Source organism: Periplaneta americana, chromosome 4, assembly GCF_040183065.1.
Source record: "Periplaneta americana isolate PAMFEO1 chromosome 4, P.americana_PAMFEO1_priV1, whole genome shotgun sequence".
Classification (NCBI taxonomy): domain Eukaryota; kingdom Metazoa; phylum Arthropoda; class Insecta; order Blattodea; family Blattidae; genus Periplaneta; species Periplaneta americana.
Window position 1 is genome coordinate 171,529,712 of NC_091120.1, and position 19,483 is coordinate 171,549,194.

Below are 19,483 nucleotides of genomic sequence, written 5' to 3' on the forward strand. Positions count from 1 at the left end.
CAACCGGTAATATAACTGTTTTATAAATTCTAACTTTCGGATTTTTTGACGGCGCTTTAAAAGATACAATACATCATCACATTTAGACGCTTAGAAAATCACACAGAAGTTGTATATCTGTCTTACGAATTAACACCTGAACAAGCTCAACGCAAAGAAGTTATGTGTCGTCAGTGTATCGCTAATCCCATACATAACAGATTTGTCAGGAGAACTGTCACATGTGATGAAAATTGGGTATACTAAAGCAACCCTGGCACTTCGAAACATTGTCCGATCCCCTTCAGCCCGCCAAAGTCTTCGTTAAACAAAATCGGTTCGATCCCAGAATAATGTTATGTGCCTGGTAGAATTTTGAACGTTTGATTCACTAGGAGTTGTTTTAAAGGGACGTGCAGTCGGTGGCATCTTTATTATCAACAGATAGAAAAAGTTCATGAAATTTTGAGAGATAAATACCCGGCGTTAGTTAATCGAAATAAAACTCTTTTGCAACAAGAAAATGCCGAGACTTCATACCCCTCGAAAACCATGGAAAAAAAATCCAGAAATGAATAGGAACCGAACTGTTATCATATCCGGCATATAGTCCTGATCTTACACCTTCAGATTACCACTTGTTTCGATTCATGGCCCACTTCCTGCGTGGAAGAAATTTTCAAAACTTGGAAGCCGTTGAAATGGATATCACCAGTATTCAAAAATGATTTGTGAACCTTAGTTCACAAAAGTAATACCAGCTGTGTAAATAATTACGTTTGGATAGAAACAAAGGAAGTTTTCTTTTCATTTAGTTGTTAATTCATCCTCAGACAGTGCATAAATCACCACTTACTTTGACAGGCAATCATACAGCTATCATTATAAGTAGTTATTAAATTTCTGAGTCAAGAGCCTAAATGCCAAGACCACTTGTTGTTGCTTCAAGAGAAGAAAAAAAAAACTTCTGACTTTTAGACACAGGTAAGTCATTTAGCTAACGTCTTCTTACTGTAGGACAGTGATGTCAAAGCAAGCGCATTTTTCTGACCTTGACGTCGTGTGCGGGCAGCAAGCGCTAAGTATGGAAAGAGGAAGGGTTGTTTATATGAATAAGCAACCTTTGGATTAAGAAAACAGTGGTGCACAAACTTCAAACGGAACGTGAAATTTTATGTCGTTATTTTTATATGGCTTCTTTCTGTTTAATATTATCTATATTGTCTGTAAAACAAATGTACTAACACTGATTTCTTAATATTGCACTTGTGTTTTAAATCTTAATAACATAATAGAGAGTTAAGAAGGAATATTCACTTAAATTTCATAGTAGTATAATATTATACTGTATTAAATGGATGAAACACATCATTCATAAAGAAAGTGATATTCCAAAGAAAGAGATTGAGTATGACATGATAAGTTGGAATTTATATTGATGGTATCTTTAGCCTTACAAAAGTAATCAATAAACTAATCAAAACAATATTACAGTACAAAGCAAAGTTACCTAGGTACTCTATCTGTTTTAAGTGTAACTAATATTACATAACAAAACTCTTATCGCATTATGCTTTTAAGGTGATATTTGTGAGCAACTTCCTATCATCAGAATATTAAATTATTTTCTCGAAATCTGCTGAAGTTATAGAGCTGACATTTTTACAACACATGGGCACGTATCTTTTGCTTATGATGTAACAGTAGTTGCTTTGTTAATATATTTCCTTAGAAACAATTTCCATGCGAATATTTCAAAATTTTCAATACAATATCTTCAGTAATACGTATATACGGTATATTAGATTTACGAAAACATTCTGTAAGACTACTAAATAAATAGGCCTATACCTGAAAATTTCACTTTTCTTTACGAAAAGTTGAGAAAATATTTCTTTTGAATAAAAAAATCAAACTTGTGAAAAATGAGCATTAAAATTAAAACTTACATTCTTATAATGCACTTACACTTCTCAGGCAAATCTAAAAATTAATATGGATACAGTTTTAATAAGTTCTCTTCCCTTTATCTATTGAATCAGTGCTGGCCATCCCTGAATATAGCTCGACCAAGCGGCATATACCACCTCTTTCGTCTGTCTCTTTCCTTTCCGCTGTAAAGCGCCCAGGCTCTCCTGGCTCTAAAGCGCGCGCTTGCTCCTGTGGGCATCAATTGACATGCCTGCTGTAGGATACTGAATGCAATTTATTGCAGACCCTTTGATATTTTTTATAAAAGCTGCCTTGCATTCGTCTTTATTTGAATAGGTCTATTTTGGTTTATTCTGTCATTCTGATTCAATCATCGCTTCAATGCTGATGAATCACAATCTTAAAATGATTTGCGACTCTTAAAATGAGTTTACGGTCTTGTACATTGAAGTTGTCTCTGGTGCTTTCATAACTGTACTTATAGGCCTATTATGCGTTTACAAGCAAGGTTGTCTTTAATTCTGTAATCAAATCATATTATATATAAATCCCACAAGGGTAGCTGCCCTTCAGTAAGGGTTACCAAAAGACACAGCATATTAAACAAATAAAATAAAAATAAACATTTGCGTTATCACCAGGGAACGGATTTATATGGACTAAAAATATATGAAATATGTAAATATATATGTAGTTATTTTTACCAAAATATGGAATTAAATATGGATTTTTACCAAAATATGGAATTAAATATGGACTTAAAATTATAAAAAAATGACTATGTACATTAAATATTGGTACATTTTAATCAAACTAAACAAAAAATATAATGGACGTACCTTATCTTCCAATGTAGTTTCAACAAAACACAATTTTTATTGTCTATTACCATAACAATAGGTTACAAACATTTCTTTCAAGTGCTGAAAAGTGAATCTTCTTCTATTGTCTCTGAGGATAGATTTATACTGACTAAAAGAGCGTTCGACGTCACAAGAAGTAACTGGTACATAATTCAATTTCACAATGTCTGCTGGGGATAAGTCCAAGTTAATCTTCACTGTTGATTCACCACTCATCACAGCAACAACCTTTTGTAGTTCTTCATATCCAGGGTTTTTTGAAAGTACAGTGTCCACCTTAGCTCTTACTGCATCTGCAACTTTACCTCTACCACGATTCAGTTGTTCCACAGTACTATTTATAATTTCAAAACTTTCAGATAGTGAAAGGTGCCTATTTTGGAGACTTTTGAGCGTTTTTATGATGCATGAAAATGTATGCTGAATGTGAGCTAAGTCATTCTTCACACTTATGTCACAGGTAACTGTTTTCGCAGTATCAATTGAGACTGCATCTTCAGAGTCCAATGCAAGGAGAACATTGTTAATAGAGTCTATATGTTCGGCATAATATTCAACTGCTTCTAGCCATGTACCCCATCTAGTTAAAATTGGCTTTGGTGGCAATGGAATTTCAGGGTACATTTCTTTCAACACGTTAACTCTACTGGGAGCTTTGAGAAATACTTTTTTCACTGATGAAATCAACAAATCTACTTTAGGGAAATTGTCTCTGACCACTTCTGCCACACGATGAAATGCATGCGCCACACAAGTAAAATGAGTCAATTTAGGATATACAACAGATAATGCTTGTCCAGCTTTGACCATATAAGGGGCAGCATCGCTAATAAAGAATAACACATTATCGTACATAATACCCTTTGGCCACAGGATACCCATAGCTTCGTTGAACAGTTTAACTATAGTTTTGTTATTGCACTTTTCTAGAACATCACAATGTAAAAGAATTCGTTCAGAATATTGTTCACTTAACAAACCGATAACTACATTACCAACAAGTCTACCTTCTTTGTCGGGAGTCTCATCAATGGAAACCCAAATTGAACTATCTTTAATTTCATCTCTTATCTTCTGTATTGTCTCATCGTAGATGGATGGAGCATACGTCTTCCTAAGTGTTGACTCATCCGGGATTGTATGTTGAGTATATTTTTCAAGGAATTCCCTGAAGACCTTATTCTTTAGTTTGTAGAGAGGAATATCAGCAGAGATGAGAGAACGGCACAGGTCGATGTTAAACTCAGATCTTACATTCGATGTTGTTGGTTGTGTTAAAAACAATTGTCTCTGCTTGGAATTTAGTTGTTTGTTGGCCTGATGTTTACTAGTTGTAATGTGTTGTTGCACCAGGAACTTTTGTGTAGATGATACTGCACACTGACACAAATTACAAAATAATATTTTATTGTCAGTTGATAAACCATCTTCTTTAAATTCTGAAATGTAACTTGTTAGTTTTGATTTTAAATTGACTGAATGACGTACTTTTGGCATATTTACCGTCTTTATAGTATGATTTACAAAACTGAACCTATGTGTACTCTGACTGGCATTTAACTGTTGAGCTGCACAACTGAAGTCTGTTAAAAATTTTAAATTAAATTAATACAGTTTTGTAACTTACTTTCCCATTGTTGATAGGACTGCTAATTTTCAAATAACTCTGATGTTAAAGGGATTACTGAACATGTGTTTAAATCTCTATTGTTGAAATGTATTTTTAAAAGTTAATGGAATTTTGTTTTGTTTTATTGTTAAACCTAATATAATATGGACTGTTTTATATGAAATATGGAAAATATATGGAAATTAACGAAAATATGTACTAAACTCTAAAATATGGAAAAATATGGAAAATAAAAGTAGGATTTTTCAACCCTACACATTGTGAAACATAAAGATAATGCAAAATATAAATTATATTAGCTTTATAAGTAAATATGTATTTACATATAAATCCTTTCCCTGGTTATCACTATTTACGATTTTTATTTTCAAATGAAAGCTACCCTTGGGAAAGTACTTTTATTCAATAATTATTAGTAATCAAGTAGAATATAAGGAAATTTAGGTGTACAGGTGATTACGTAAAATCTGAATAGAATATTTCATTACGTCTATAGCAATAATTTTCAAAATATTTAAAGGAATTCCAAAATACTTAAAACATTCAACTGAGAATTTTGGAATTGTTCCCCTTGCTCCGAACAATAGGCCAAATACTTCAATATGTCCTTGTATATGATAATAATCTCTAAAGTATTGAATTATAGGGTCATAGATGGTCTTCTTTTCTTCATGTACGGCTACAGGTTGTTCAACTGCAGTTTCAAAGCGCACGGTGGGATCGATGATAATTGCTCTGTCATTTCTTCTATCAATGGCAATGATGCGCCGAGAACTTCCATCTTTTGCAAGGCAGTGGACTTCTTGGTGAACCTCGTAGAAGGAAGGAAGACTTTTAGCATAAGTTCTCGTATTGCATGGTGTCTAGTATTCCGGACGAGAGTTCCATGTTGGCAGAATCCCAGGATATGGGGTAAGGTTTCTATCTCAGTGCAATGTCTGCACTGGGAGCCATCCTGAGACCGACCTGGCATGGCACGCACGTTTGATACTTGTCCTATCATTTTAATTGCCTCCTTCCACTCGGATATAGAGAGACCATCCCTATTACCTGTGTTTATTAACAAAATTTAAGAGGTTGATTCCAAACTAACGTAAGTCAAAATGACAAGTTATGAGAAAAATGACAAAAACTGATCAAACAAACTCGACGCCCCTAGTGTCTGCATATGTTTTTTCAAACGGATCTAAGTCGCGATTTGAAGAGTCTGTTAAATAAACTTATAGACTTGAAAAGTATATATAGTATATATATATATATATATATATATATATATATATATATATAAACGTGAATAAAACAAGTTAAAATCTTTAAAAAAATTATTTGGGACATTTGGAATCCTCCTCTTCAATTACCTGTTTACTAACTTGTTCTTGAAAAATATTTCGTTAAGTTTTGTGAAAGTAACATCTTACATATTAACTTTTGTAAAACAACAAATAAATAAACAGACTGAAGCTTTGTGGTAATGTGGAGTCCGCGAGAAAGTTGAATGCGACAACAGTAAAAAAAAAAAAAAAAAGAAACTCTCGTTTTAGGTAAGTGATGGTTTTTGTGTTAAATTCGTGACAATTCAACGTAATATCTGTGTAACACAGAAAAATTGCATGTCATCAGTATGGCTACAGGGGATTATTTTAATCCTGGAAGAGTATTTTATGATAACAAACATCGCAATACGAGTTACATTACCAAAATATTGAAGTATTTAACATTATGGAGAACAAAATCAATTTAACTATAATCTGTAAATTGCAGTAAACATGCAATATGACCCAGAATCAAGTATACTGAAGTTGGATTATGTTGCATTCGCAGTTCAGTGAGAAAAAATTATTGACTGCATTATTAATTGTTACTTCAGTTGTTGCTAAAGAAGGCTGTGAAAGAAACGTAATCAAAATGGAACTCAGTGTCCAAGAAAAAGAATTCCTCGTAGAGCGTTATTTTCGTTCATACGTAGTTGGTTGGTGGCGGAGCTAGTGTGAAAACAGTATGTGAACTTCCTGAAGAGAAGTTTCATAAAGATCCACAATCAAAGTGGACAGTATTACTCTTGGTGAGTAAATTCAGGCGAACTGGTCATTTTTTGTCAACGCAAAGGAAGAAGTGGGAGGAGAAAAACAGTTACAGACAATGCACATATGGGTATGGTGTTTGACAAAATTGTGAATTCTCCTAAGAAAAGTCAGCGACTGATCGAAAAAGAATTAAATCCGATGAGTACGTCAGTTCAACGAATAATCCATGAATTGGGTGCATTTTCGTACTGCATAGAGATTACTTACCATATGCAAGCATTTGATTTAAATCAAAGGCGTCTGTCAATTTTGTCAAATATACATCCTAGCAAACCTGTGTGCGCGATGCTTGGAGTGACGAAAGTGCAATTTGAAAGTGCGGATATTCGACTAGGACATGTGGGAGTTACAGTCTGAGGTTAGGTTAGGTTAGGTTGGGTTAGGTTAGGTTAGGGCTACTTTACGACGCCGTGTCAACATCTGAATGAAATGAAGGTGATAATGCCGGTGAAATGAGTCCGGGGTCCAGCACCGAAAGTTACCCAGCATTTGCTCGTATTGGATTGAGGGAAAACCCTGGAAAAAAACTTCAACCAGGTAACTTGCCCCGACCGGAATTCGAACCCGGGCCACCTGGTTTCGCGGCCAGACGCGCTGATCGTTACTCCACAGGTGTGGAAGGTTAGGTTAGGTTAGGTTATGGGGGCTTTAAGGAGTTTTAAAGACCTCCTGCACGTCAGCCTAAAAGGCTTATTGTGCATTCCCTTTTAATGGACACTAGCATTGTCTTCTTTGACTAGCAACAGAATTTTGGCTCCAACATTAGTGTCCATTCCTAAATCTTCCCTTGTTTCCTTTCTAGGAATGGACAGTCAAACAGGATATCGGAGGCAGTCTCTTCCTCCTGTTTCCACATTCGACAGATGGATTCCTCTTTATAGAACCCCACTGTGCGTAGCTGTTTCCTGAAGTGACCAAGACCAGTAATTATTGAACTATACTTCTCATTCCTCTTCTGTCTTATATGATTAGAGATGAGGAGAGAGAGTTGTTTAGACCTAAGACCAGTTTCCTGGCCAATTTTTGTCCAGGATAGGATTGCCAGCCAACAGTCTGAGCTTAAACCCGTGCATACATAAGCGTTACCCACGGAAATAATACTTTTCCCATTAGACATTTGGAGAAAATTGCAAGATAGAATATTGGTTCATATCTTATTTATGCTTGTCTCGACGTGTTCTATTGTGCCCTGGTCTTCGAACACAGCATTTAATATTCACCCTGTATATCTATTTGATGTTTATCTCCAGCTATCTATATTTATAACTACATCTACCCAGCTAACTGTATCTCTCCATCTATATCAGTGATCGTCAGCACACTCTGAAATGCGTAAGGGGTAAGGAGAGTATTGGAATATGCACCGTCGTCGTGCAGAAGGGAGAGATAGAAAGCATATCCGCCACAGTCACGGGTACACGCTAGTAAGAGACGCTAGCCCGAGGGTGCACTGTGCTGATGACCGCTGTTCTATACAGGGTGATTCACGAGGATTTACCTTCCATTACGGAGCTTATTTCTAAACACATTTTGAGCAAAAAAAGTCATATAAACATAGTTCCTATTCTCAATATTTTCAGAGTTACACTAATTTAAAGTTGTTTGTAAAATACGTTTTTTCTTTAGTTTGAAGATAAAAGAATAATACAAATAGAGAATGAACCATTCAGAAGTATCATTTCTTTAATTGGCAAGTATTATGAAGCTAAAAATATGCTGTGAACTTCTTAGTTGCTTCGTACAGACATCTTTTTTCTATCTTTAATTAGAAAATTACATTATTCTTACGCACTTTTCGCAACAATTATTACAAATCACACCACTTCCATCGACTTAATTATTTGCAGTTCAATTTTGCATCCTAATTTATGGTCTTGAAGAGTTTACAACACATTTTTAAAAATGTCGCCGTCCATTTGTTTACACTTGGTCGCACGCTTGTGAACGGCACTCGTCGCTCTACGTAACTGCATACGGCTATCTTTGATTTCTATAGCGCTCGCGCTGGCTGCTGACTGCACGCTAACCAAGATCACGCGTTCACAGCAATGCGTTCCAATAACGAAACGTAACTCTATAAATATTGAGAATAGGACCCATGTTTATATGACATTTTTTGCTCAGAATGTCTTCGGAAATAAGCTCCGTAAAGGACGGTAAATCTCGTGAATCACCCTGTATGATACTCGTACAGTATATATCTGCCTACAGTCCAACAATCACTCCACTCAATTATCCACTTACTCTTCCATCACATATTCGTGCATAGTTCATATTTAACCATGCACTCATCCGTTCACATACCTACCTACCTACCTACCTACCTACCTACCTATATCTATAAAATGAATAATGTACACTTTATTTTCAAGACTTTATCTAAAATCATTGAGCTATAAGTCTCGGCTGTCGGCTCAGGTCGTCCACCCTCACTTTTTACGAATGAGCCAGAGATAATGTATTAAAATAGAATCTCCTAACGACGCCACGAACATTTTTGTTCGCAATTTGTCAACGTCACCATTATAAGGGTGTCATTACTCTGAAATACGTGAAAAAGGACTCCTCCTACTTAATGGCGACGAATCGTTTATGTTACAGTTGCCATCTCTTCTCAACTTTAAGAGAAAATCCAACAAGTCACTGCCACTATGAAGTTTTCGTTTGAGTACAGAATTTAGAAGCAGAAAGTTGGAAAAGATAAACTCGAACTAAATGTTTAATACAGAAATAAATTCCATAAAAATACATTAAAAAATAGAATAATCATCATAATTATCCATGTATTAGACATCTTCTGCTTGTAACAACTACACTTGAATCTCCAACGTTTTGCTGGTCTTTCAATGTCTTTCTTGCCAATTGGGTGATAGTTTCAAAACTGCAGTGAAGTCTGATGTCTACATCCTTATTAAATGTAATTTCTACTTATTTCTGTAATTGTTAATTTTATCATTAATTTAAAAAATGTATAATTGTAAAAGGATATCTTTCTTTCACTCATAGTATAGTTTTTCTATAACATGCAACATATCTGAGGAATTTCATTTCATTTGCTTGCAACCTTGATTATCTTTTCCTCTCAAGATCCATGTTTCACTGCCATACAAGGGCAAGGGACCGATATAACCATGTAAAATTGTAATATCGTTTCTTTTGTTACTTCATTGCCTAAAGTTCTTCTGATGTTAACATTCTTTTCTTAGGTTATTGCCTAAAGTTCTTCTGATTGTGCCATTCTTTTCTTACTTTATTTCCTAAAGTACTTCTGATTGTACATTATTTTCTTACTTTATTGCCTAAAGTTCGTCTGATTGTGCCATCCTTTTCTAACTTTATTGCATAAAGTTCTTCTCATTGTACCATTATTTTCTTAGTTTATTGCCTAAAGTTCGTCTGATTGTGCCATTCTTTTCTAACGTTATTGCATAAAGTTCTTCTCATTGTACCATTATTTTCTTAGATTATTGCCTAAAGTTCGTCTGATTGTGCCATTCTTTTCTAACTTTATTGCATAAAGTTCTTCTCATCGTACCATTATTTTCTTACTTTATTGCCTAAAGTTCTTCTGATTGTGCCATTCTTATCTTACTTTATTGCATAAAGTTCTTCTGATTGTGCCATTCTTTTCTTACTTTATTGCCTAAAGTTCTTCTGATTGTATCATCCTTTTCTTACTTTATTGCCTAAAGTTCTTCTGATTGTGTCATTCTTTTCTTACTTTATTGCCTAAATTTCTCCTGATTGTACCACTCTTTTCTTACTTTATTGTCTGAAATTCTCCTGATTGTGCTATTTTTATAATTGAATTTCTCTTTTTTTTTTCTTTATGATCAATGCTTTCTAAATAATGTCATTGTGGTTTGAGATAATTTCACAGTGTCCTGGAACGTTGGATTACCCAAAACCTAATTCTGGCCACAGTCACGTGAAAGCCCAGAAACTCGTAGTTTTGTTTTCTAAGCGTAATATATTATATCGTAGTATATTTTTGTCGTGAAAGGCCATTCTTTTACTTTTTTTCGACGGATATTTCCAAATTAAATTGGCAGGCGTATATACCGTGTCTCTAAAGAAATGTTAACAGTTACGGGCTATGGATAGTGATTCAGTTTATGTTTATGTGATCATACACACGATTTTTGAGGAAAAAGTTTTCATTTCTTCAAAATAAGGTAGGTCATGGTATTTCAATAGTTACAATGAATTTGTTTTCATTTCTATTGTGAAAATGGATACAAGACGCTGATAAGTTTTCCAGTCTTTTTTAATCTATGATAGCGATTTCAGATGACAATTATAACAAATGAAATCGGTGATCATTCAGATAAGTTTTTTTGACCTTTTTTTAATCTATAATAGTCATTGAAGATGACAAGAATGACAAATGAAATCGATGGTCATTCAGATACGTTTCTCAGTCCTTTTTAATCTGTGATAGTGGTTTCAGTTGACAATAGTAACAAATGAAATCGGTGGTCATTCAGATCAGTTTTTAAGTCTTTTTAATCTGTGATAGTGGTTTCAGTTGACAATAATAACAAATGAAATCGGTGGTCATTCAGATACGTTTTTCGACTTCTTTTAATCCACGACAGTTACTTCAGATCATAATGATAACAAATGAAATCGGTGGTCATTGAGATACTTTTTCAGACTTCTTTTAATCTACGACAGATATTTCAGATCATAATAATAACAAATGAAATCGGTGGTCATTCAGATATGTTTTCAGACTTCTTTTAATCTACGACATTTGTTTCAAACCATAATAACAAATGAAATCGGTGGTCATTCAGATACGTTTTTCAGACTTCATTTAATCTACGAGAGTATTTTCAATTCATAATAATAACAAATGAAATCGGTGGTCATTGAGATACGTTTTTCAGACTTCTTTTAATCTACGACAGATATTTCAGATCATAATAATAACAAATGAAATCAGTGGTCATTAAGAACAGTTTTTCAGTCTCTCTTAATATGTGATAGTGATTTCAGATGATAATAATAACAAATGAAATCGGTGGTCATTCAGATATGTTTTCAGACTTCTTTTAATCTACGACAGTTGTTTCAAACCATAATAATAACAAATGAAATCGGTGGTCATTAAGAACAGTTTTTCAGTCTCTCTTAATCTGTGATAGTGGTTTCAGATGGCAATAATAACAAATGAAATCGGTGATCATTCAGATGAGTTTCTCATTCCACTAAAACGGATATTCTGTGGAACTCTGTAACACTTGAATACTATGTTATTGTTTTCATTGAAGATTTCATAGTACGCCTCATAGACAACAAACAAATTACACACATGTCTTCAAGGCTGCGCTCAAGCGATCGCGTACTTCACGGATGGGCTACTGAATTACAGTCAAGTGGAGAAGCAAAATAATTGAAACAGCCTACATATTTCACGCTACAGATCACAGGCAGCGGACTAAGAGAAAGTCAGCACGTTGTGGGCTGCACTTTTCAACTCTTCTTTTCTGTTCGGCAAACTAATTTGAGCGTTCCGGATTGTAAGTGTAACATCCTTGAAAAACTTAATTACAGGTGGTGAAGCAGAATTCATTCCTAAAGCTGTGCTAGCATATAAATGGGATGATTAATTCTTACTGAACTTGCCTACAACTAAAGACAGGAAAGGGAATATCGCCATTGATACCAATGTTACAAATACAGGTGTGTTATTTTCCTTCAATCCGTCAGGCGAATTTTCTCAGAGTACGTTAATTCTACTTGTCAGTCTCAATCCACTGTTATTACTCATTACCTTGTCATGCCTTCATCCTGGAGTAGCTCCTGTGTTTAAAAGGACGTTGCATAATGAATTACAGTTGAAACTTATCAGCAATCGTGTAAACTTGGAGTATCTAAATAGCATTATAGGATTACTACTGAGAAAAAAAAATTGACAAGGGACTTAAAGAAATCTCAATAATTACTAGAAATTTCTACACTCGAATTAAACCCATAAACACTGTAGTGTATGTTATTTGATATACATACACATTAACAGAGTAAACCGCAATAATGTCATTAATTTCATGAAGTTATTCTTTGAGATACTGCAAATAAAATAGTTTAATACAGTTTTGCTCGTTTGTGCTTCCTTTCCGAGGTAAAAATTGATTTATATTAAACGTTTCATAGCCTATGTTGAAGAATGGTTAGAACGGGTCCAACGTTGATGAGGGGTTAGTGAGTCTAACTCCGAACCCAGCGATCCCGGGTTCGATTCCCAGTCAGGACGAGTTGCCTGGGTGAGGTTTTTTCGGGGTTTTTCCCTCACTCCTATGGATGAATATCAGGCGATTGGAACCCCACTCATCTCCGCCACTTCCTTTCCTCTCCCATCATCCTTTCCTCATAATCCCTTTTCTGGTTTTTCAGATCACTCTACCGATGGCCTCCCGAAGCTGCCGACCCCTCGACCAGCCTCCGTGGAATGTAGTTCAGCGATGTTGGCTGGCTTCTGCAATGGCACCCGAGGCGGACCTACTCGGGGGGGGGGGAGGAGTTTCGTCTCTGACCGACAGGGGAGCCTTGGGGGAATTTGCCGAAGCAGGAACGGTATATGGGTTCTGTCGGCTGTAGGGACTGGTCGTTAAGGGAATCATGTGGGGATCTGTGACATGCAACTCATTCCATATCAAGGGTTAGCGCAGTTAAATTCCATTTCATTCCATTCCATGGGTAAACGGAGAAAAATTCGCTCCAGCACCGGGACTCGAACCCGTTCTACCCATTCTTCACCATATGGTGATGCATGGAAATATCATATGTACTTCGGTACATCATAGTAATATGATAAGCGTAAGTAAGGGAATCAATTCGAGGGCTAGTTCAGAGCTGGGTATTCCGAAGTCGACTGTTCACAACATTGTCCATGAAAGATTGCGACTTAGAGCATACAAAATCCAACTTGTGCAAAAGCTGCAGAGAAATGATAAATGTAATGCTGCGGAACACATGGAAGAAGATAGAATACCTTCTTGATATTGCCACCAGAGGCGCACATGTGCAGATCTATTGAAACTTGGTGAGTTTTTCTAACATAAAATCTAAGTCCGGTTATTCTGTCACTATTAGTTTAGGAGATATTCAGGTTTATTTGTGATAGTGATTCTACGGGACACACTGTACTACGGTGCATATAAATTAGCATAATGTAATATAATGTAAGTTCTTACAGATAATATGATATAAGGTGATATAATGGTATGATAGAAGGTAATACATCAGGTAATGTTATGGTTTATAATGCATGTTTTCTGTTCATTAGTTTACGTTTATGTTCACATGGTATGATGTTCTATGATGTAGACTAGAATAATACTAATATATTTTATATAAATGTGGAATGTAAAAATATAAAGAATTACATGGTTTTGTAATAAAAAAGTGAAAAAAACATACAGTAGTCACCAAACAAGAAATGTGTGTATAAGTGTTTATAGCCTAAGTTGAACTCTCGTCGCTTCTGAATAACTTATTATCTGGCAGCGCATTTTCGTTCTCAACTGTACAGCGGCTCGAGTAGTTTCTTCTGGTAGCTACATCTATTACATCACGTGGATGCATAAGCAAGGTCGAATTGCAAGCAGGCACGCATGGGGTCATTAAATAACAATGATGTAATGTAATATAAGTATGCCCCTGTAACGTCATATGACGTAGAAAGAACATTCTCTTAGTTTAAACAAATTTTATGTAATCGTAAAAGATTTGCATTTCATAACCTCAGAATATATGTTTTCGTTCACTGCAACGGGATAGGTTTTGATAAACGAATTATTTGTCTATATTGTGTAAAATGTAAATATTGATAATTTGTATATTCATTCTTCTTGTTATTATTTTGTCCCTGTAACGTCATGTGACGTAGGAAGAACATTTTCTTATCATAAACAAATTTTTACTGACAGTTATAGTAAAAGATATGAATTTCATAATCTCAAAATATAGGGTAGGCTATGTTTTTTTGTTCACCGTAACAGAGTTTCGTTAAATGAATTAATTGTATATATTACATATAGAGCATATATATATATATATATATATATATATATATATATATATATATATATTATATACTAATTCAGTATTATTATCGATCTAATTATATTTCCTGTAATATGTAGCACTAATACTATTTTGTACAGAGCTAGTTTCCCAGTGTTAGTGCGTTTAAATGGTTAAAAAGTAGCTGGGCAGACCATTTCAATTTAGTAGCAATCCCAGTTACAGTTGTCATGCTCCATTATTATTATTATTATTATTATTATTATTATTATTATTATTATTATTATTATTATTATTATTATTATTATTTATCGAAGTTAGGTTATACCTTTCGTAGCGTGCTGACGTTAAGCATTTAGGGTCAGAGATTGAACTCTAAAACTCCAGGATATACTAACCGATAACATTTCTAACTTGTTTGAGAACGAAAATGCGCTAGCTGCTTATTATGTATAAATCAGTAGTCAGCAGATCGTATTACAATATATTTTAGTCAAGCCTTCTATTATTTTCTTTCGAAGTAAGGAACTCTCAGCTTTTCTGACTTAATGAAATGCAGATGACATCGGATATGTAAGTTAAAAGATGTCGCTGCAGTTCCGTTACCGTACGGTGTAGCATTGCTAGGCCTCCTTTAAATTCTATTTAAACCTGTTGCGAAGGCGTCTGGAGTCTCGGCCTTTGTTACAAGATACTGTATGAGCTCGCAACAAATGACACCACACATTGCTATAATGAATTTACAGTTAATTCTGCAATTTTGTGCATTCACACGGGCACAGATGACGAAATAGTTAATATGTCTCACACTGATAGGATCTCCTGTGTATGAAATTGTTTCAGTTAGGATCTTATTTTCTTTAACAGAAGTTTACAGCAGAGTTATACTGAGTGAAAATGGACTAAATAGGGTCCATTTCAAATATCAATCAGGGTTGTGAGTTAAACATCTATATATATAATTTGAACTGGTAATGGAAATTACGGGAAAACGGCTCAACGGATTTTAATGAATGACCCCTCATTTTGAAGCTTGTCATTCAAGGAATTTCAGAAAAATAGTAACTTTCAGTGAAGCGTTAGTTTTCCTACATAATTTTCCTATTTTTCAAAATCCATTTTTCGTCAGTTTTGAGAACTAATTGCATTTCCGAAAAAAAAAAACACACACACACTACAATAAACAATAGGCTATTACACGAAGGCCATGACCTGCAGGATTGCCGATGTATAGAGTTTAAATTGAATTGGTTATTAAAAACTTCAAGACTTACTAAAAATAATTTTCAGTTCTGATTCTGCGGTGTGTAATTTTCTGAGTACAGCTGTGTATTGGATATTAAAATTTACAAAACTTGAGGTGGTTTGATAACATTATTACCATTAGAAATGAAATATTATTATAGTTAATGCCATGATGTTTTTATATATATATATATATATATATATATATATATATATATATATATATATATATACACACACGAGTATATATAAAACTACAAAACTTGCCTAAGTTGATAATATTGCTATTAAAAATCAAATATTTTTATAGTTATTAATCAAGTGATGTTGGATCTTTTTCATATAGACCTATTTAATGGCGGTGTGGTGTAGATACTTATATGCGTCATTCTCTTCAGTATTGGCTCGAGAGAGCGCAAAAATTACAGTTCCTAAGAAAAGACGGTATTATTTACTGACAAAATAAGAGACCTACAAAATTTTGTAGTCTCCCGATCATTTCAGCAAGATCTCTTGGCAGGATAAAATGGTTTTACCCTCTACATTTGAAGCTCTACATGCAGCACCTATAACAAGATGCTATGTCTATTGTTCGATAGCTTAGCAAACCTTACTTTTTTAACTTTCACCTACAATCCACAATGACCTGAAATAGCTATTGCTTTACTCCTACATGAAAAAGACACTGATCGTCCTGACATTGTTACTTGCGTTTTCGCGTTGAAACTCAAGAACTGAAAGAATAAGTATTTGGCATAAAAAAACATTCAGAGGGAGTATGTTTCATTATTATGGAAGCAAATAACTTTCAAAATGTTTGGTATGTTTCATTGAAAATTAATCTGAAAAATTTTTAATCGAACGTGAACTTTGCTCGCAGCATTTCCTGCACAAGCCACTAGTAGAAAGAAGTCTAATATCAATGTGGTCTTTTTGAACGAGTTTGGAGGAAAGTAGCCTTTTTACTTGAATCTTGGGGATGAGTATTCTAGAAAAACGGGAGACCTTGGAGAGTTTATATTGGGAGTTTTTGTAGAGCAAATACCAATAAATGTGTTTCATATTAGTTTATTGCTTAACATTAATGATTTGGTCGCAATTTCATTGAAGAACGGAAATAAACTTTCTTATTTTCTCTTATCTCTCTTTCTTTCTTTTTAAATTATCTTTCAAAATGGTTCTTTATTTCGTCCTTCCTTCCTTCCTTCCTTCCTTCCTTCCTTCCTTCCTTCCTTCCTTCCTTCCTTCCTTCTTTTCCTGATTTTCATCTCTATTCTCCGTTTCCTTCTTTTTGTTTCTCAGTTTCAATACTTTCCTGCCCCACGTCTCTCTTCTTTCCTTCCTCTATTTCTTCCTTATCGACATACATTTTCACCTCAGTCGCAGCGCAAATCATTAATCGTACCTCTGTAAAACCAACTGCGCGAGACTGGACGTACATCTTCTGTTTTTTATGCTGCTTAATTAGATCGATATCAGAACCTCCTACGTGATACATTAGTTGTACAAGGAAATGCACTGGACAATAAATCACTTATATCGGTGACGGTAGTTGTTGCTACCTACAGTGGTATTTAGCCGAGAAATGTCAAATTATAGTGAGCGATAAGCGTCCCTGCTTCACTCTTCAACATGAGAAAAGTTACACTTCGCGATACAAGTTGTGAAAGATGACACTACTACTACTACTATTACTACTGCTACTGCTGCTGCTACTACTACTACTACTACTACTACTACTGCTACTACTACTACTACTACTACTACTACTACTGGTGCTGCTGCTACTGGTTCTGGTACTGCTACTGGCACTACTACTGGTACTGATATCACAACCGTGACACACGTTCACAGCGTAACCTTGTTCTGACAATTTCATATCATCAAACATCTCTCTACTCTGCTTCCTTCACAATACACACAGCCCGTTCCTGGAATTCCTTGTCACAGGAAATCAGGAGCAGTCGGAGTCTAAAATCTTTTAAGCACACTCTACTTAGAAATGTTTTTTTATTGAACAGAACTAGACTCTTGCGGAAGTCTCTAAATAGTCCAAAATTACCAAGTTATTTTTTTCTCCTCTCTCTCTTTTTTTTTTTTTTTTTTACTTTTTTATCATCTTGATATATTACTTAATCATTTGTATCTGTATGCCATACAGTACGTTTTTGCTATTCACTGTTTTATGTCTTGTAACCCACATGTATTTTCCTATTAGTATGTTAACTGTAATAACTGTGTACTATATCTCAAGTGAATTAATCGTCGAATTTTTCTCGAGCAGTTTATGTCTTATAAATTGTATATATAAATTCATTTCCCTTATGTTATGTAACTGATTTTGATTATGTAATTTTCTACTTTATTTTATATTCTCCTTATATTATGTAACTGATCTTGACTATTTGTAATTTTCATCTATATTTTATGTAATTTCTAAGGTAGACTATCTTTTTTTTTTGTATTGTTTTGTAATCTAACACATAATTTTGTATTTCATGTATATTATTGAAACCTGGTTGAGTGGAAGAGAAGGCCTTATGGCCTTAACTCTGAAAGGCAAACTACTACTACTGCTACTGCTGCTGCTGCTGTCGTGCAATGTTCGAACATGAGAGGGGATATCAAGATACTACAAATTTCGTCTCTCTCCTTAGGCACCCAGCAATATACGTAGAAGTGAAGCATGTAAACTAAAATAGCCGAGTTCATTGAAAACCGGTAAGAGATCTTACGTTCGGTTCATGTTTGCCGAGTTTCTATACAACGAAACTCCTTTGCTGATTTCTGTAAAATCTCAATAATCGAATGTTATGGACTTTGTGAAAGAGAAGACTGAACACATCACTGGTCACCAGTTAGAAGTAATGGTTTCGGTCTCAAAATGAAGATTTGCTTTCGGCCTATTGATTGTAATGTTCGGATTCATTCTGGTGCCCACACCTGTGGAGTATCGGTTAGCGCGTCTGGCCGCGAAACCAGGTGGCCCGGGTTCGATTCCCGGTCGGAGCAAGTTACCTGGTTGAGGTTTTTCCGGGGTTTTCCCTCAACCCAATATGAGCAAATTCTGGGTAACTTTCGGTGCTGGACCCCGGACTCATTTCACCAGCATTATCACCTTCATCACATTCAGACGCTAAATAACCTAAGATGTTGATGAAGCGTCGTAAAATAACCTGCTAAAAATAGATACTGATGCGCCAAAACTTCTGACGACGCGGAAAATATGCGAACCACTGCTGTAGATCGACTGACATTATCTGACTGAGTTTTCACCCAGCCGCTAAGTCACAACTCTCCTTATCAGCTGGTTGAATTTCTCTCCAGTGCCTCCAGTGTTGTCACCTACAGTGTTGTACTCTCGATTAGTGGTCGACAGAACATAGTTTTCACCACCCTTAATGATGATTTTATTAGACGTGGCAACACAGTAACTGACGCAATCATGAGAATCGTACTGTCTGAGCGCTAGCTCTGAAACCGCGGCAGGAATGCGGCATGGAACCCAGTAGACTGTACTCTATTTGCTGAGTTACGTTCCCCGCTCCCCACTTCCTCATACGTCACGGTTTCAGAGCTGGCGCTTAGACTATACTCCAGTTGCAAGTAGCTTTGCCCACGCCCCAGCTAGTAGGTGATAAGAACTGCACTAGCGCTCGATTTTCTAGGTCAAAGCCACAGAAATTTTGGTAATACAGTACCCCTTGAAAAGAACAGTT

General features: G+C 35.2%; 1 protein-coding gene across 1 annotated transcript in view; it reads right to left on the reverse strand.

Annotated features, from left to right (window-relative positions):
- Positions 1-19,483, reverse strand: part of LOC138698423 (proton channel OtopLc-like) — a 707,834-nt gene that overhangs the window by 671,477 nt on the left and 16,874 nt on the right. The window lies entirely within an intron of this gene.